Raw genomic sequence first — 21,581 nt, 5'->3', positions numbered from 1 at the left:
AAATCACGAATCACCCTCCAATTCAACCTAATGACCTTTGAAACTTCAAACTTCTACAATCGATGTTGAAATCTATCCAACCAACCCGGAATGACGTCAATTTTTTCAAGTAAGTTCCAAATAACATAACAGAGCTATTACAACTCACAGAATTGCATTCCAACTTGCAGAAATGCTCCAACCTTCAAAACTTCACATTTTCAACCTTCAAAACTTGTCAACTCTTTGTCAAATCTCTTAACCTTCAAAAATTCACATTTTCCAACTTGCCGAAATGCTCCAAATTGCCCTACGGACCTCCAAATATAAATCTTGACGCATGCCTAAGTCCAAAATCACCATACAAAGCTGTTGAAATCATCCAAAACCCACTCCGGAGCCGTTTATACAAAAGTCAAATTCCGATCAACTCTTACCGCTTAAGCTTTCAAAACTTTAATCCTTCTTCCGATTTAACCCCACATCATCACTGCTAGTTGTTTTTCAGTATTATTATATACTTCTATATTGCATAAGTTATTTGACTAGTGAGTGTCTTAACTGTACCTCATCACTACTCTACCAAAGTTAGTCTTGATACTTATTGGGTACTGACTGTGGTGTACTCGTACTACACTTCTGCACATTTTTGTGCAGAGCCATGTATTGGATATATCAGACTCAGACAGAGTTAGTGTGTTGATCGTAAGGATTTAAGGCAAAGTTGTTTCTTCATTGCAGTCCCTTGGAGTCTTTCTATTTTATTGTACTGTCAACTCTTATTCGAACAGTATTGTATATTTGATCCTTGAGATCATTGCATGTATTCAGTTAGAGTTCGTGACTTAGTATTACCATTCTTGGGAGGTTGTTATATTTGTTTTCGCTTTTGGTTTTGACACTTGTATTGAAATAAAAAAAATGGCTCAAAATGTAATTGTAATCGGTTTACCTAGTCTTAGAGACAAAGTATCATCACGACACCTGTGGTAGAATTTTGGGTCGTGACAGTAATGGGGAGAGGTGATTGGCCTTAGAGGGCCTAAAGAGAGGTAGAAGCAGGCCGAAGAAGTATTGGGGAGATGTGATTAGATAGGATATGGTCTTGCTCTGACTTACTGAGGACATGACCAAGGATAGGAATGTATGGAAGTTGAGAATAAAGGTGAAGGGTTAGGATAGGTAGCCGAGCGTTGTCTTGTCTGCAACAGTAGCTCTTTTACATGACTTAGTGTCTTTTGTGTATTTTCGTATTCCTTGACTTCTGTTACTACTTATTGTTTTCGTTTCGGCTTTCTGATTATAGTACCACTACTAAAAATCTGCTAAAAACCGACCAAATATTTCCGACCAATGTTGGCCGGTCAAAAAAAGTGACAAAAGACCGTCTAGCTTGGACGGAAACTGGAAAAAACATTTCTTACATTTTTTTAAAACTAAATACCGACCAACGTTGGTTGGTAAATTGGTCAACGAATTGACCCAGCTGGTCAGATAAGAAAATTTTGGATTACCGACCAACGTTGGTCGGTAATCTGGACCCAATTTTTTAAATTTTAATAATTATTTTATTATTTAAAATGTTTTATAATATTTAAGAATTTATATTTAAAATTACCGACCAACGTTGGTCGGTTAATGTAGTGGAAGCATTTACCGACCAACTTTGGTCGGTAATTGTTATTTTCTGCAAAATAACCGACCAAAGTTGGTCGGTTATTACGTCAACATTGGTCAAACTTTCGAATTACTTTTTTATTTACTATCTAAATAATATAAATGTAATTCGTTAACACTTTTGTTATACAAATAATGAATACACTAACATATACTATATATAACATGCTATATATGTAGTTAAAGTAGTACAACGAAGCGTGTTATATATATATATATACACACACACACACACACACACAAACATATGCTATAACAAGCTATATATATAGTTAAAGTATTACAATGAAGTGTGTGTGTGTGTGTGTGTATATATATATATAGAGGTATAGCCGTATATATATAAGAACACGAAGTGCTAGGATCACGGGGTCGAGTTCTTTTAGGGATAGACTTGTGAAGATCCTAATTAGTATATATAATTTATCATCAAATATATCTATTTGTAAATTGATTCATCTACTTATAACTTACTTAGATGTATCGATGAATATTAAAAACAAAACGTTTGACCTATATAGACTAATAGTAAAAACAAAATGTCTCGACCTATATCGATTAATCTATGTCATGCATTATTAGTGATGAATGAATGAAAAATAGAAGAATTAATACTAAACATCTTTGACATATATATATATATATATATGGATCATATATATTGTAACGACCTGACTTGTCGTTTTAAGAAATTACGTCTCATTCAATGACTTAAGGTCTCGAGAAGCTTTGCAATATGTATTATCACCCGCATGTGTGGTCGAGTTTGGTTTTCGGAAGATTCGAAATTTTATTTAAAGAAGAATTCTCATTTTCAAACTTAAATGGAAAGAGTTGACCAGGGAGTTGACTTTTGAGAAAATGACCCAAGAATGGAATTTCAATGATGGAAATAGCTTCGTATGATGATTTTGGACTTAGGCGTATGTTCGGATTTGGATTTGGAAGTCCGTAGGACAATTCTACATATTTTGGCGAAAGTTGGAAAAATATAAAAAAATTGGAAAAGTCCGACCGAAGGGTGAAATTTTGATAACATGGTCGTATTTCGATTTCGGAAATGGGAATAGCTCCCTTACGTCAATTATGACTTGTGTGCAAGATTTGAAGTCATTCAGGATTGATTTGATACGTTTCGGCGCAAAATATAGAAGTTGAAAGATTTGAAAACTTATAATTCGATTCGATGCGTGATTCGTAATTCCGGCGTTGTTTGATGTGGTTTGAAGCCTCGACTAAGTTCGTATTGTATTTTGGGACATGTTGGAATAATTGGTTGAAGTCCCGAGGGACTCGGGCGAGTTTCAGATGCTTAAACGGACCAAATTTGGACTTGAAGGTCTGTTGGAAATCTACCACTGGTTTCATCGCATCTGCGATGAAATTGATCGAAGATGCAACATCGCAAATGCAAGATTTAGGCCACAGAATAGAAAGGGAAAGGCCTGGGCTGTGGTCGTAGGTGCGAAGAAAATCCCGCACCTGCGGAAGCGCAGAAGCGAAGGGGCATCGCAGGTGCGCGTGAGGCATCGCAGAAGCGATTCCCATAGAAGCAGAAAAGCTTCCGCAAATGCGATGGTCGACTGGGCAGTGGCCTTCGCAGAAGCGAGATTTCGCTCGCAAAAGCGAGCACGCAGGTGTGAAAATTAGTCCTCAGGTGCGAAACTGGGCAGAATGTTAAGGACCAAAAATGGTCATTTCGCCATATTTCGATTTAGATTTTGGAGCTCGATTTTTGGGCGATTTTGGAGGAGTTCTTCAAGACTTTGACTTGGGTTAGTGTTCTATATCCTAAAGTGATTATATTTCAGGAATCTATGATTATATCTATCATTTAGTTCGGACTTAAATGGAGAAAATCAAGATTTTTATAAAAATCTTCCAAAAATAAAAATTGAAGATTTGGAAGTCGAGTTGTTATTGGAATTCAATAAAATTGGTATGGTTGAACTCATATCAGAATGGGTATTCGAGTTTCACGAAAATTATGTCGGGTTCCGAGAGGCGGGTCCCGCGTTGACTTTTGTTTATTTTTTTGGAATAAATGTTTAAGTCGACGTGTTATTATCCGGAATTATTTCCGATGAATTTTAATAAAATTATACAATTGAATTGGATAGATTTGAGCTATCCGGAGGTCAAATTCAAGCAAGAAGGCGATTTTGGAATATCTTCATAACTTCAATAAGGTAAGTGTCTTGCTTAACCTCGAGTGGGGGAATTACCCCTTAGGTATCGAGTCTTATGTGCCATTTGTGAAATGTGAAAAGCCATGTACGCGAGGTGACGAGTACGTACTCGGCTTATATGTGTAAATTTTATTGAGTTAAAGTCCTGAGCATATTGTGTGGTAAATTGGATAATTGTTGGTATATATTTAATCATATAATTGTTGTGCCTAAATCCTTGTTGTTGTTGAATATATTGTTATATGACAATTTGATGTGACTGTTACTTGATTATTTATGTAATTCTGTGAATTTGTTTGTTTGATAATTATTGGAATTTAATTTCATTATGGATTTTTCCTCTGCAAATAATTAATTAAATTAGCTTAGGAAGAGGTGTTTATATAATTATTGAATGTTTGATTTTTATGAAGACTTTGCTTTATGTTGAGTAATTCATATCTATGTTGATTGTTTTTGGGTGTTGTACACATTGTGTGGAATTTTTGGCTATTTATTATGAAATTAATTGGCTTGGTTGTAGCTTTGGAATTTGGTTGTGTACATTAGGCAAATTGTGATATGAATTGATTTTATTATAGTGTCATGTTAATTTCCCGTGTAAATTGTTGTGTTGTGTGAGTTATTATTTTGGGGAGATAAGGGTGGCATTTCACCGTTGATATTGTGTGGGTATAAGGGTGGCATTTCCCTGTTGTTGTATTTGTTGGAATATTGTCTGGGCGGAGCGATAAGGGTGACTATAGGAGAGATAAGGGTGGCAATAAGAGCGATAAGGGTGGCTATTGATATTGTCTGGGCTGAGTGAAAATGGTGGCTATAGGAGTGATAAGGGTGGCAATAGGAGCGATAAGGGTGGCTATTGTCAGGGACGATATGTGATGCTGTGGGATTGTGGTGTTGATGATTTTTACATGATGTTGTGATTTTTCTTGTGTTTATTTGTATGCCTTGTGCAATTGGTCTTGTTAATAGTAAATTGATAACAATCTGTTTTATGTTGAAATTGAGAACCTGTGGCTATTGCCAGGCACACTATAGATTGAAATGTGGGCACGAGATGCCGTGAGTAAATAATGATGATATTGGGCACGTGAATTGTCCATGCGGTTGTGATATGAAATTGTAACGACCCGGCCGGTTATTTTGAGAATTAGAGTCCCGATCCCCTATTAACTTGCCGGGATGTTTGGTTTTGAGTTTCGGAGTGTTTTGGGATACTTAGTCCCTAAATGAGAACTTAAGCCTTAGGATTTGGACTGTAGTCGGAACTGTGTGAAAATGACTCCATAATGGAACTCTGTCGGTTCCGTTAGCTCCGTTAGGTGATTTTGGGGTTAGAAGCACGTCCGGAATGTGTTTTGGAGGTCTGTAGTAGTTTTAGGCTTGATTTGGCGGAAGTTAGTTTTTCGGCGATTACGGGCGATAGTGGAAATTTTGATATCGAGCTCGGAATGGAATTCCGAAAGTGGCTGTAGATTTGTAATGTCATTTGTGACCTGTGTGTAAATTTTGAGGTCATTCGGACTAGATTTGAAGTGGTTCGGCGTCGTTTGTAGAATTTGGAAAATTCTAAATTCTTAAGCTTGAATATGTGCTTAATTCAAGATTTTGGTGTTGTTCGATGTAGTTTGAAGGCTCGACTAAGTTCGTATGGTGTTTTAGGATTGGTTGGTATGTTTGGTTGAGGTCCCGAGGGCCTCGGGTGTGTTTCAAATGCTTAACGGAATTAATTTGGACTTAGGAAACAAATTCTGGTGTTTTGTTGGTTGTGCTGTGATCACACCTGCTTAAGGCAGCTCGCAGGTGCGAGCCCACATGTGTTAGAAAAGTGGCGCAGAAGCGAAATTGGGTGGATTGGTCAGGGGTCGCAGGTGCGTGGGAAGGACGCATCTGCGATGCCCGCTAATGCGCAAGTAACGCAGAAGCAGAAGGGATTTTCGCAGCCGCGCACGCGCAGGTGCGGCCCTCTCGTCGCAGGTGCGAAGGCAGAGGGGAGCAAGTGAATTGTGCATATGCGCACTTTTTCCGCACAAGCGAGCCCGCACGTGCGAGCCCAGGTTCCGCAGGTGCGGAAGTACCTGGGCAGTGGTTAAAACAGAAGGGCTTCACGATTTTTGTCATTTTTGACTTTGCAAACTCGGTTTATGGCAATTTTTGAGAGCATTTTCGAGGCATTTCTGGAGGTAAGTCCCTTGTGCTTATTTTTTTTATCAATAATCTTGCCTTGCCATGTATTATCCCACCTAGTTAGCGTGTATTTAAGGTGGAAATTGGAAGTTGGAGGCTAGGGATTTGGAAGTTTGATTTATGGATTTGGAACACCATTTGGTGTCAGATTTTAGTAAATTTGATATGGTTAGACTCGTGAGTGAATGGGTGTTCAAAATTTGTAGTTTTTACCCGATTCCGAGACATGGGCCCGGGGAGACATTTTGGGCGTTTTTCCTAATTTCATGCTTTATCTTCGAATTAATTAGTTAAATTAGTTACTTGTAGTTATATTTAAATTATGCAATTCATTTGAATATATTCGGGCTATTTGGAGTCGGATACTCCTAGCAAGAACGTGATATCGGGTTGATTTGAGCGGTTCGAGGTAAGTGGCTTGCCTAACCTTGTGTTGGGGACTTTCCCTTTAGGATATTTCAATATTATTTGGTGTGTGTGCGCCGTGTACGTGAGGTGACGAATACGTACACAGGCTGTTATTGTTTAATTGTTCAGTTTAGACTAATATGTTTAATTGTTTAGTTTAGACTAGAAAAGCATGCTTACGTGTTTTAACTGCCTATTTGACATTCTGTGCGTCATGCTAAGTTAAATCCCTATTTTCCTTATCCGTGTTCAGTATAAAATGTATAACTCGATGCCATACCTGCCATTTCATCTTGCGTTGCATATTTAAATTGGGACTACGAAAGTATTCCGAAAGATTCCCCCACCACTGCATATTTACTTTGGGACTACGGACGTATTCCGGAAGATCCCCCAGAATTGGATATTTACTTTGGGACTACGGACGTAGTCTGGGAGATCCCCCAGCACTGCATATTTACTTTGGGACTACGGACATATTCCGGGAGATCCCCCTATACTGCATATTCATTCGGAACTACGGGACGGTATCCCGGGAGTTTCCCCATTGTGTTTTACTTTGTTCTGAGCCGAGGGTTCCCTTAACTGCTAAAGTTTTGAGAATTTCTTTAACTGTGTTACCTATAAATTTTACTTATATCTTTTACTGTTTAATTTATTATATTTACTCCGATAAGGCCTTGACCTGACCTCGTCACTACTCATAGGAGTCGCGAGTCACAAGCCGGTTTATTAGAGTCTCGCGGATCGGTGCGGAGACGTCTGTACTTATCTTTGGAAGGCTATGTAACTATTAAGAACATTTATATTTCTTTGATTTCCCTGTCCTATGAGTTATTGACCCCAAAAAAATTCTAAGATTCTATTCTATTATTTCTCACAGATGGTGAGGACCCGCAATGGGATGACCGACGATCAGGAACCCGAGCCCCCTACCAGAGCCGCCAGAGACTGGGGTCGGGGTAGAGGACGACCACGTGTTGAAGCTCGAGAACCTGCGAGAGCTGCATCAGAGGATTCCCCAGCAGCTCCAGTAGGAGGGCCAGCGCCAGAGATCCATATTGCTACTCTAGCCCTCTAGGAGTCTTTAGCTCAGTTCTTGAGCATGTTCAGCACTCTGACTCAGGCTGGACTATTTTCGATAGCTCCCGCTACATCTCAGGCCGGGGGAGGGGCTCATACTCCCGCAGCCCACATTTCTGAGCAGAGGGTCCAGGTTGATCAGGCCCTAAAGTATATTCCTATACCCCAGTAGCTCCAGTTCAGCATGAGATCAGGGTAGCTGCTTCTGAGGCAGAGCAACTCAAACTTGAGAGGTACAAAAAGTACCACCCACCTACTTTCAGCGGACTAGCTTCAGATGATGCTCTAGGTTTCCTTGAGGAGTGTCATCTTATTATCCGCACTATGGGAATTGTGGAGACGAGTGAGGTTTCTTTCACCGCTTTCCAGCTGAGGGGAGCAACATATCAGTGGTGTCGTGCCTATGAGCTGAGTAGTCCAGACGAGGCAGCCTCACTCACTTGGACTCAATTTTCAGAGATGTTCTTGCGTGAGTATGTTCCTCAGAGCCTCAAGGATGCTTGGCACGCAGAGTTTGAGCAGTTGCGTCAGGGTGCAATGACTGTGTCGGAGTATGCAGTCTGTTTCAGTGAGTTAGCTCGCCATGCACTAGCTCTGGTTGCTACAGTCAGAGAGAGGGTTCGTCGCTTCATTGAGGGACTCCACCCCAGTATTCGGACCAGTATGGCCAGGGAGTTAGAGATGGACATCACTTATCAGCAGGCAGTGAGAATTGACAGCATAGTGGAGGGAATGTTTGCCCTGGACAGAGAGGAGAGAGAGGCCAAGAGGTCTCGAGAGACTGGTCATTATTTAGGAGCCCGTGCACCAGCAGCACGCTATGGTAGGGGTTTTGTGAATCGCCATGTTCATTCAGCTCTTCCAGCAGCCAGCGGTGTTCCAGCTTCTCCTAGACCTCAGGAGCCCTATTATGCACTGCCAGTATCCAGTATGCCTCCTACTCGAGGTGCTATTACCGGCCATTCTAGCATGCCAGGTCTGAGTCAGTCTCAGCCGTCTCGTCCTCCGAGAGGTTGTTTTAAGTGTGGTGACACTCGTCACATGGTTAGAGATTTCCCCAGAGCTAGGAGGGGTACACCTTCATAGACTTATCAACCTTCACGTGCTCCATTAGGTCCTCCGGCCATTATTCCAGCACCAACTTCCACCCCACCTCCTCAGCCAACTCGAGGTGGAGGTCGGGGAGGTCGGGAAGGTTGAGATCGCCCTAGAGGGGGAGGCCAGGCCAAGTACTATGCCCTTCTAGCCTGTTTATAGGTCGTTGCTTCAGATTCAGTCATCATAGGTATCGTCCTTGTCTGTCATAGGGATGCATCGGTATTATTTGACCCAGGCTCTACGTACTCATAAGTGTCTTCTTATTTTTCTCCACATTTGGGGATACCTCGGGATTATTTGATTTCCCATGTTTATGTATCTACTCCCGTGGGGGATTCTCTCATTGTGGATCGCGTATATCGGTCGTGTTTGATTGCTCTTAGTGGTTTGAGACCAGAGCCGATTTATTATTTCTCAGTATGGTAGATTTTGATGTTATCATGGGCATGGACTGGTTGTCGCATCATTATGCTATTCTTGATTGTCATGCTAAGACTGTGACGCTGGCTACGCCAGGCTTTCCGAGATTAGAGTGGAGAGGTACCTTAGAGTATACTCCTCGCATGGTCATTTCAATTTTTAAGGCTCAACGAATGGTTGAGAAGGGGTGTGACGCGTATTTGGCCTATGTGAGAGATGTCAGTATTGATACCCCTACAGTCGAGCCAGTTCCAGTAGTGAGGGACTTTCCAGATGTGTTTCCAGCTGATCTGCCGGGCATGCCGCCCAACAAAAATATAGATTTTGGCATTGATTTATTGCCGGGCACTCAGCCCATTTCTATTCCTCCCTATTGTATAGCTTCTCCTGAGTTGAAGGAGTTGAAGGAGAAGTTGCAGGAGTGTGAATTCTGGCTTGATTTAGTGGCATTCTTGGGCCACATAGTCTCTTGTGATGGGATCAAGGTAGATCCGAAGAAGGTGGAGGCAGTGCAGAGTTGGCCCAGACCGTCATCAGCTACGGAGATCCGTGGTTTCCTTGGTTTAGCGGGGTATTACCGTCACTTTATGGAGGTATTTTTATCCATTGCAGCACCTATGACCAGGCCGACCCAGAAGGGTGCTCCATTCAGGTGGACCGAGGAGTATGGGGAGCTTTCAGAAGCTCAAGAGAGCTTTGACTACAGCACCAGTATTAGTATTGCCTACAGGTTCGGGGTCCTACACTATTTATTGTGATGCCTTGAGGATTGGTCTTGGAGCGGTATTGATGCAGGACGGTAGGGTGATTGCCTACGTGTCTAGACAGTTGAAGGTGCATGAGAAGAATTATACGGTTCAAGATCTCGAGTTAGCAGCTATTGTTCATGCCCTAAAGATCTGACGTCATTATTTGTACGGGGTTCCCTGTGAGATTTACACTGATCACGGGAGTTTGTAGTACTTGTGCAGGCAGAAGGACCTTAATTTGCGCTAGCGGAGGTTGTTGGAGCTACTTAAAACTATGATATCACTATATTGTACCCCCCGGGGAAGGCCAATGTAGTGGCCGACGCCTTGAGTCGTCGGGCAGAGAGTTTGGGGAGTTTGGCATATCATCCGGTAGCTGAGAGGCCTTAGCCTTGGATGTTCAGGCCTTAGCCAGCCAGTTGGTGAGATTGGATATTTCAGAGCCTAGCCGGGTATTAGCTTGTGTGGTTGCTCGGTCTTCTCTTTATGACCATATCAGGGAGCGCCAATATGATGATCCTCATCTTCTAGTACTTCAGGACAGGGTTCGACGATGAGATGCCAGAGATGTGACTATTGGTGATGACGGTGTGATGAGGATACAAGGCCGGATTTGTGTGCCCAATGTAGATGGGTTTCGGGAGTTGATTCTTGAGGAGGCCCATAGCTCGCGGTACTCCATTCATCCGGGTGCCACGAAGATGTACCACGACTTGAGGCAGCACTACTGGTGGAAGAGGATGAAGAAGGATATAGTTGGGTTTGTTGCCAAGTGTCTCAATTGTTAGCAGGTCAAATATGAGCACTAGAGGCCGGGTGGATTGCTTCAGAGGTTAGAGATCCCAGAGTGGAAGTGGGAGCGGATCCCCATGGACTTTGTGGTTGGACTTCCTAGGACTTTGAGAAAGTTCGATGCTATTTGGGTGATTGTGGATCGGCTGACCAAGTCAGCCCATTTCATTCCAGTGTTGACTACATACTCTTCAGAGAGATTGGCTAAGATTTATATCAGGGAGATTGTCCGCTTTCACGTAATTCCAATATCCATCATTTCAGACAGAGGTACACAATTCACATCCCGATTTTGGAGAGCCGTACAGCAGGAGTTGGGTACTAGGGTGGAGCTGAGCACAGCCTTTCACCCTCAGACAGACGGGCAGTCCGAGCGCACGATTCAGATTCTTGAGGATATGCTCCATACCTGTGTGATGGAGTTCAGAGGGTTATGGGACCAATACTTTCCACTTGCAGAGTTTGCTTACAGCAACAGTTACCAGTCCCGCATTCAGATGGCACCGTATAAGGCTTTGTATGGTAGGTGGTGCCGGTCCCCGGTGGGATGGTTTGAGCCGGGAGAGGCCCGATTATTGGGTACAGACTTGGTCCAGGATGCCCTGGATAAGGTGAAGGTGATTCAGGAGAGACTTCGCACAGCCCGGTCAAAGCAGAAGAGTTATGCGGACCGAAAGGTTCGTGACTTGGCATTTATGGTTGGTGAGCGGGTCTTGCTTTGGGTATTGCCTATAAAGGGCATCATGAGATTCGGGAAGAAAGGCAAGATGATCCCTAGGTTCAGTGGTCGTTTTGAGACATTGCGGCGAGTTGGGGAGGTTGCTTATGAGTTTGCCTTGCCTCCCAGCCTAGCAGGAGTTCAGCCGGTATTCCACGTGTCTATGCTCCGGAAGTATCACGGTGATCCAACTCATGTATTGGATTTCACCTCAGTCCAGCTGGGAGACCATGCAGGATATGCGCAGCCAGTATCCTCATATTTTCACTGTTTCAGGTATGTCTCTATACTCGTTCGAGGACGAACGATTATTTTAAGAGGGGGAAAATGTAACGACCCGGCCGGTCATTTTGAGAATTAGAGTCCCGATCCCTTATTAATTTCTTCCCCATATCTATTTCTGCTATTGGGACTTGCCGGGATGTTTGGTTTTGAGTTTTGGAGTGTTTTGGGACACTTAGTCCCTAAATGAGGGCTTAAGCCTTAGGATTTGGACCGTAGTCAGAACTGTATGAAGACAACTCCGGAATGGAATTTCGTCAATTTCGTTAGCTCCGTTAGGTGATTATGGGGTTAGGAGCGCATCTGTAATGTGTTTTGGAGGTCTGTAGTAGATTTAGGCTTGATTTGGCGGAAGTTAGTTTTACGGCGATTTCGGCCGATAGTGGAAATTTTGATATCGAGCTCGGAATGGAATTCCGAAAGTGGCTGTAGGTTCGTAATGTCATTTGTGACCTGTGTGTACAATTTGAGGTCATTCGGACTAGATTTGATGTGGTTCGGTGTCATTTGTAGAATTTGGAAAATTCTAAATTCTTAGCCTTGAATCTGTGCTTAATTCATGATTTTGGTGTTGTTCGATATAGTTTGAAGGCTCGACTAAGTTCGTATGGTGTTTTAGGATTGTTTGGTATGTTTGGTTGAGGTACCGGGGGCCTCGGGTGTGTTTCGGATGCTTAACGGAATGAATTTGAACTTAGGAAAAAAAATCTTGTGTTTTGTTGGTTCTGTTGTGATCGCACCTGCGCAAGGCAACCTTCAGGTACGAGCCCTTAAGTGCAAGAAAAGTGGAGCATAAGCGAAATTGTGTGGATTGGTCAGGGGTCGCAGGTGAGTGGGAAGGCTGCAAATGCGCAAGACTGTTCACAAGTGCACAAGTTACACAGAAGCGGAAGGGATTTCCGCAGGCGCGCACGCACAGGTGCGGCCCTCTCGTTGCAGGTGCGAAGGCAGAGGGGGGCAAGTGAATTGCGCATATGCGCACTTTTTCCTCATAAGAGAGCCCGCAGGTGCGAGCCCAGGTTCCGTAGGTGCGGAAGTACCTGGGCAGTGGTTAAAAGCGAAGGGCTTCACGAATTTTTCATTTTTGACTTTGCAAACTCAGGTTAGGGCGATTTTTGAGAGCATTTTCGAGGCATTTCTGGAGGTAAGTCCCTTGTGCTTATTTTTTATCAATAATCTTGCCTTGCCATGTATTATCCCACCTAGTTAGCGTGTATTTAAGGTGGAAATTGGAAGTTGGAGGCTAGGGATTTGGAAGTTTGATTTATGGATTTGGAACACCATTTGGTGTCAGATTTTAGTAAATTTGATATGGTTAGACTCGTGAGTGAATAGGTGTTCAAAATTTTTAGTTTTTACCCGATTCCGAGACGTGGGCCCGGGGAGACATTTTGGGCGTTTTTCCTAATTTCATGCTTTATCTTCGAATTAATTAGTTAAATTAGTTACTTGTAGTTATATTTACATTATGAAATTCATTTGAATATATTCGGGCTATTTGGAGTTGGATACTCGTGGAAAGAACGTGATATCGGGTTGATTTGAGTGGTTCGAGGTAAATAGCTTGCCTAACCTTGTGTTGGGAACTTTCCCCTTAGGATATTTCGATATTATTTGGTGTGTGTGCGCCGTGTAAGTGAGGTGACGAGTATGTACACGGGCTGTTATTGCAAAAATCCCGTTTATCCTTTTTTAATCATAAATTGTTTCTCTTATTAAAATTTCACTAATATGTTTAATTGTTTAGTTTAGACTAGAAAAGTATGCCTACGTGTTTTAACTGCCTATTTGACATTCTGTGCGCCATGCTTAGTTAAATCCCTATTTTCCTTATCTGTGTTCAATATAAACTGTATAACTCGATGTCATACTTGCCATTTCATCTTGCGTTGCATATTCAAATTGGGACTACAGACGTATTTTGGGAGATTCTCCCAGCACTGCATATTTAATTTGGGACTACAGATGTATTCCGGGAGATCCCCCAGCACTGCATATTTACTTTGGGACTACGGACGTATTCCAGGAGATCCCCCAGCACTGCATAGTTACTTTGGGACTACGGACGTATTCCAGTAGATCCCCATGTACTGCATATTCATTCGAAACTACGGGATGGTATCCCGAAAGTTTCCCCATTGTGTTTTACTTTGTTCTGAGCCGAGGGCTCCCTTAACTGCTAAATTTTTGAGAATTTCTTTAACTGTGTTACTGTAAATTTTACTTATATCTTTTAGTGTTTAATTTATTATATTTACTCTGGTAGGGCCTTGACCTGACCTCGTCACTACTCGACCGAGGTTAGGCTTGGCACTTACTGGGTACCATTGTAGTGTACTCATGCCCTTCCCTGCACATGTTTTCGTGTGCAGAGCCAGGTACGTGTTATTAGCCTTGGGGTTAGTACGTGCTGTTGATTCTAGGAGACTTCAAGGTACTTCTGCTTGCGTCCGCAGATCTTCGGAGTCCCCTTCTACTCCCTCGCCTAGAGACATTCTTTATTATCTTCACACATTTGTATAGAGCTACATAGATTATAGCAACTTGTGACTCAGTGATATTCCGGGTCTTGGGAAATTATTTTGTATATGTTGTTTATCTTTAAGATGTTGTGTTTTCCTTACATTGTTTTTTGTAATATTAGGCTTACCTAGTCGTAAAGACTAGGTTCCATCACGATACCTTACAGAGGGTTAATTTGGGTCGTGACAAAAATGTGGGCACGAGGTGTTGTGATGAAATGGTAATGATATTTGGCACGTGAATTGTCCGTGCAGTTCTGAGATGAAATGAGGGCACGAGGTGCCGGGGAAATATGATGATTTAATTAACGGCACTAGGTGCCGTGGAAATATGAAAATGGGTTGAGACCCGCGTTTACGAAAAATGTGAAAATGGGCTGAGACCCATATTTTTATGAATATGAAATGAGGTGTCACATGGTGACTTTTTACATGAAAGAATTGTATTTGAAAGAAATTTATTTGAGAAAATTATATTTGAAAAGATTTATTGAAAGAATTATATTCAAAATATTTATTTGAAAGGATTTTTACTTAGATAGTATTATATGAAGGAATTGTACTTGAAAGATATTTAGTTATATGTTTCCTATTATTTGCATATCATATTGTACAGGTTATTAGACTAGTGAGTGTCTTGACTGTACCTCGTCTCTACTTCATTGAGGTTAGTCTTGATACTTATTGGGTACTGACCGTGGCGTACTCATACTACACTTTTGCACATTTTTGTGCAGAGCCAGGCATTGAAGATATCGGACTTGAGCAGAGTTAAAGAGCGATCATAAGGATTTAAGGTAGAGCTACTTGGTCGTCGCAGTCCCTTGGAGTCTTTTCACTTCATTATACTGTTAATTTATAATCAAACAGTATTGTATATTCGGTCCTCGTGATCATTCCATGTATTCAGTTAGAGTTCGTGACTCAGTACTACCAGTCATGGGAGGTTGTGTATTGTAATTATTTCTGCTGTTAGATTTTAATTCAAAAAACAAATGGCTTCAAAATGTAATACAAATCGACTTACCTAGTCTTAGAGACTAGGTGCCATCATGACGCCAGTGGTGGGATTTTAGGTCGTGACAAGTTGGTATCAGAGTTCTAGGTTCATAGGTTCTACGAGTCACGAACGAGTCTAGTAGAGTCTTGCGGATCGGTACGGAGACGTCTGTACTTATCTTCGAGAGGCTACAGAGCTGTTAGGAAATTTCTATTTCTTTCATTCCTGTCGTGCGGAAATTGTTGAATTTGGAATTTGAACCTTTGTATCTCCATTCTCTCACAGATGGTGAGGACATGTGCTACTGAGTTAGCTGAGCAAGCATCCGCACATACTGTTAGGGCTGCCAGAGGCCGGGGCCGAGGTAGAGGCCGAGGAAGGGCACGTGCTACGACTAGAGCACCTGTCAAAACAACAGTTGAGGAGCCACCAGCAGCTCCAGTTGGGGGACATGTACCAGAAGCACCTGTTGTTACCCCCGGACTTCAGAAGACTTTAGCACAGTTCCTGAGTATGTTTGGTACATTAACTAAGGCGGGATTGATCTCTATTGCCCCAAATATTCCGCAGATTGGGGGAGTAGCTCAGACTCCTATCACAACTCCAGAGCAGCAGGTTCACGTTGGTCAGGTTCCGGGTGTAGTACCGGTACGACCTGTTATTCCGGTTCAGCCTGAGGTCAGGCCAGAGGCATCAGAAGAATAACAAAAGAGACTTGAAAGGTTTAAGAGGTATAGTCCACCTACTTTCAGTGGCACAACTACAGATGATGCCCAAGAATTTCTAGAAAATTGTCACTGTATTCTCCGCACCATGGGCATTGTGGAGGTGAGCGGAGTTGCCTTTACTACATTTCAACTGTCAGGTGCAGCGTATCGGTGGTGGAAAATCTATGAAGAAGGTAGACCAGCCGATGCAACACCACCAACTTGGGCTCAATTTTCGGAAATGTTCTTGAAAGAGTTTATTCCCCAGACTCTCAGAGATGCGTGGCGCACAGAGTTTGAACGGTTGCGTTAGGGCACTATGATAGTATCAGAATATGCTGTCAGGTTCAGTATGTTAGCCCGTCATGCACCTATCTTGGTTCCTACAATCAAAGAGCGAGTCCGCAGATTCATTGAGGGGCTCGAATATGATATTAAAATATACATGGCTCGAGAATTCCAAACTGATACACCATTTCAACAAGTAGTAGAGATTGCAAGGAAGATTGAGGGTGTTTTAGGCGAGGAAAGGGAGTCTAAGGAGGCCAAAAGGTCTCGAAGATCTGGAGGGTTCAGTGAATTTTACTCTTCAGCTAGAACCCATTATAGCGGAGAGCAATCGGTCAGCTTAGTCCGCACATCATATTACTCGGAGTGCTCCAGTTTACAGTGCACCACCGACATGAGATTCTTACAGTTGTTATTCTAGTTATCCAGCACAGACTCAATACGAGCAGTCGCGACCTCAGAGGGTTGTTATGAGTGTGGTGATACTAGGCATATCATGAGAGATTGTCCCAGACTTGGGAGGGGTGGGTTTCATCAGAACACTCCAGCTATAAGATTTATTCCAGTTGATACTCCACATGCATAGTTAACTAGAGGTGGAGGATAAGCGGGTAGTGGGCGCCTAAGAGGTGGAGGCCCGACCCGTTGATTTAATCACTATGATTTGGCTTAAGCCAATACACCAGATGGTATCGATACAGGTACGATCTTGATTTTTATTATAAAAGGATATTTTCCTTAATTTGATTCGGTTCTAAATATTGAGGTGAGTCCTCCTATTATGCTCTACTTATGGGTGAGCTTCGTAAATTTGTGACCCACTTATATGTGTATTCCTGTTGGGAGATTTAAAGGTGTGAGCTCGTGTCTGTCATTTTATTTTTGGTATACCATTAAGGGCTATAAGTCCAAAAGTAATTTTTATTATTCATTACAGTGGGTTTAATGTATTTCGGAATAATTGATTCCAATTTTTATGAATTATATGCCCTACCGGTAGGAGAGTTCATTATATGTTGTGAAAATCGTTTATGAAATATATTGAAAAGAAGAAAGAAAGGAAATTGAAAATTTCAGCTAGCACAATGTGCAAAATACTTGTGATTGAGAGTGGAGGACGAGATCCTCACATTTTTATATATGATGTGAAATATTTAAACCGGGCTACAAGTCGCGATGAAAGTTATGTAAGGACGAGGTCCTTGTGGTGAAATATTTATGATATAAAAATTTTCCCTTTGTGAAATTTAATTGTACAATAGTATTAATAGGGAGTCATGCCTGTTAGGCTTATTTGATAATTCTTGTATATTTTTCTGTGCATATTCAACCATTTTGGTGTTGTAAACATTGAATTTTAACCTATGAAATGAGTGCCCAGGTGACATTAAATGTGTCTCATTAATCTGAGTAAGTAATCATGAGGTCTTCATGCCTCACATTCCGCTGTCAATATTGTGAAAATTTGAAATTAGCTGGTGGTTAATATGAGATTAATTGATGATGTTGGAATTAATTATGAACAACTTCTACGACCAGAGATGTGGTGATGAGCATACATGTGATGTGCTTCATGTCCTGATTTCATTATGATAATGAAGTGCTTGTAATGCTGAGATTGGTGTTATTGATATATACTTTGTGGTATTGTGTTGGGTTGCGGATGTGTTGTTAGGAGTGGTTTTGGTGTTACTCTGGCAGGTGGACAGGCCCAATTACAGAAGAGACTCTGCCAAAATTTCTAAAAATTTTGGGAGTTAGTAAAATTTGGGGGATTGAGATTTGCAAAGGAAGAGATAAGTTATGTTGTGTGTTTGAGGGCGAATGATCCTAAGCGGGGGAGAATGAAACACCCCAGAATTATTTTTTGAAGTACTTCAACACTATCAAGAAAATTGATGTGTGCATTGGCACGAGTTGCTATAGCCAGCTAAGACTAATACTGTGCGTTGTTGTGAAAAATCAGACCTTTTGAAATGTTGGAGTGTAAGAAATTGATCTTAAAGTTTACAAATATAGATAAAAGAAATAATCTCAAATGAGATGATGTTGTCGGGCTTATCTCAAATGCGGTAGCGTGGAATCAACCGGAAGTATATGTGTAAAACTAAAATCATCAATTTGGTAACCTCAGAATAATTCTTTGAACGTTCGAGGATGAACGTTTGTTTAAGAGGTGGAGAATGTAACGATCCGACATTTCATTGTAAGAAATTATGCCCCATTCAGTGACTAAAGGTCTAGAGAAGCTTCGCAATATGTATTATGACCCGCGTGTGTGGTCAAGTTTGGTTTTCTGAAGATTCGAAATTTTATTTAAAGAAAAATTCTCATTTTGAAGCATAAATGGAAAGAGTTGACCGGGGAGTTGACTTTTGAGCAAACGACCCCGGAATGGAATTTCTATGATGGCAATAGCTTCGTATGATGATTTCTGACTTAGGCGTATGTTCGGAGTTGGATTTGGAAGTCCGTAGGACTATTCGACATATTTTGGCGAAAGTTGGAAAAATATAAGATTTTTGGAAAAGTCCGACCGAAGGGTTAAATTTTGATAACGAGGTCAGATTTCGATTCTGGAAATGGGAATAGCTCCCTTACATCAATTATGACTTGTGTGCAAAATTTAAAATCATTCCGAATTGATTTGATACGATTCGGCGCAAAATATAGAAGTTGAAAGATTTGAAAACTTAAAATTCGATTCGATGCGCGATTCGTAATTTCGGCTTTCTTTGATGTGGTTTGAAGCCTCGACTAAGTTCGTATTATATTTTGGGATATGTTGGTATAATTGGTTGAGGTCCCGGGGGCCTCGGGCAAGTTTCAGATGGTTAAACGGACAAAAATTGGACTTGAAGGTCTGTTGGAAATCTGCCACTGGTTTCATCGCATCTGCAATGAAATTGATCGCATATGCGACATCGCAAATGCGAGATTCAGGCCGTAGAAGCAAAAGGGAAAGGCCTGGGTAGTGGTCACAGGTGTGAAGAAAATCCCGCACCTGCGGAAGCATAGAAGCGGGCAGAGAAGGCGCAGAAGCGGAGGGGCATCGCAGGTGCGTGTGAGGCATCGCATAAGCAATTCCAGTAGAAGCGGAAAAGCTTCCGCAAATGCGATGGTCGACTGGGCAGTGGCCTTCGCAGAAGCGAGATTTCGCTCGCAAAAGCGAGCACGCAGGTGCGAAAATTAGTCCGCATGTGCGAAACTGGGCAGAATGTTAAGGACCAAAAATGGTCATTTCTCCAGTTTTCGATTTAGATTTTGGAGGAGTTCTTCAAGACTTTGACTTGGGTAAGTGTTCTATATCCTAAAGGGATTATATTTCATGAACCTATGATTATATTCATCGTTTTGTTTGGACTTTAATCTAGTAATTGCTCCTTCAATTCTTTTAGTTCGGGCGGGGCCATACGGTATGGTGGAATAGAAATGGGCTGAGTACCCGGAGCCAAATAAATACAGAAGTCAATATCTCTGTCGGGTGGTACCCCCGGCAAATCTGCAGGAAATACATCTGGAAACTCACGGACAACTAGGACTGAATCCATAGAAGGAACATCTGCACTAGAATCGTGAATATGATCCAAATAAGCTAGACAGCCCTTCTCGACCATACATCGAGCCATCACATAAGAGATAACCCTACTGGTAGAATGGTCAGGAATCCCTTTCCACTCTAATTGAGGCAACCCCGGCATGGCTAAGGTCATCATTTTGGCATGACAATCCAATATAGCACGACAAGGTGACAGTCAATCCATAGCCAAGATGACATAAAAATCTACTATATCAAGGAGTAGAAGATCCACGGTAGTCTCAAGACTCCTAATAGTAACCACACACGAACGATAGACATGATCTACCATAACAGAATCTCCCACCGGTGTGGACACACAAAGCAGCACTTAGAGAATCACGAGGCACAACCAGATATGAAGCAAAAAAGGAAGACACATAGGAATAAGTAGATCCTGGATCAAATAGAACCGAAACATCTCTATGGAAAACTGGAACAATACCTGTGATCAAGGAATCGGATGACTCAGCCTCAGGCCTAGCTCGAAAAGCAAAACATCGGGGCTGGGGCCCACCACTCGGATTTACATCTCTGGGATGGCCTCTAACTAGCTGGCCTCCTCCTCTAACAGCCTGACCTCCATCTCTAATAACCTGACCCCTACCTCTAGCTGGCTGAGCGGGCGGTGAAGAAATCGGGGTTGGGACCATGGCACGAGAACCCTGCTGTTGTGAGCTACCCGGTGCCCGAGGGCAAAATCTAACAATGTGCCTCGAATCACCACAAGTATAACAGGACCTTGGGTGCTGTGACTGCTGACCCTGTCGACCTGAGTAACCACCCTGAAAACTCTAGAGCGGAGGTGCACAAAGAGGAGCTGGTGGTGCACTGTAGGCTAGCTGGTCGGAATAAGACATATGAGGGCCAAGACCACCTGAAGCATTGTGGGATGCCTGGAGCGCTGAATGAAATGGCCTGGGAGAATGTCCTATACCAAATTTACCCCTGCCCCCAGACGAGGCACCACTGAACCCACCGAACTGACGAGGCTTCTTATCAGACCCCTGCCCTCTCTCCTGTGCAAGAACCATCTCGATCCTCCTAGCAACATTAGCAACCGCCTGAAAGGAAATATCACTTCCGGTCTCCTTGGCCATCTGAAGCCTGATAGGGTGAGTCAATCCATCAATAAACCTCTTCGCCCTCTCTCCGTCAGTAGGAAGTAAAAGGAGAGCATGACAGGTTAGATTCACAAAACGGGTCTCGTACTAAGTAACAATCATACTGCCCTGCTGGAGACGCTCAAACTGCCTACGGTAATACTCTCTCAATGTGATAGGGAGGAACTTCTCTAGAAATAGCAATGAGATTTGGTCCCAAGTAAGTGCAGGCGACCCAGCTAGTCTAGTCAACATATAATCTCTCCACCACCTCTTGGCGGAACCCGTCATCTGAAATATAGCAAAATCGATGCCATTGGTCTCAACTATACCCATGTTCCGCAGCACCTCATGAAAGCGGTCAAGATAATCCCGTGGATCCTCAGAAGGTGTACCACTAAAGTGAACTTGAAAGAGCGTAGTAAACTTGTCCAATCTCAATAAGGCCTCAGAAGACATGGCATGCCTATCACCAGCCTGTGCCGCAATAATTGGCTGAACTATCCCAACTGGCGGGACTGCTGGAGCCTGACACTGGGGAGCCATCTGCTACGGAGTGGGAGTAGTGGGAGTTTGTGCTCCTCCCCTAGCCTGTGAGACGGCTGGTGCCACTAGAAATGTACCATTCTAGGCCACCCCCCTCCATTAGGCTCACCAAATGGACTAGAGCGTCCTAAAGTAATAAGTAGCTATGAATCCTTCCAGGACCTGAACTGGTCCAACAGGTATTGTCTGAGCTGGAACCTCCGCTTTCAAATCCACCTGAGGTTCTACAACAGGTGTTACTGCTCGAGCTCTA

The sequence above is a fragment of the Nicotiana tabacum genome, chromosome 24 (assembly GCF_000715075.1).
Source record: "Nicotiana tabacum cultivar K326 chromosome 24, ASM71507v2, whole genome shotgun sequence".
Classification (NCBI taxonomy): domain Eukaryota; kingdom Viridiplantae; phylum Streptophyta; class Magnoliopsida; order Solanales; family Solanaceae; genus Nicotiana; species Nicotiana tabacum.
The sequence above is the reverse complement of the archived record's forward strand: the minus strand, read 5'-3'. Positions refer to the sequence as shown.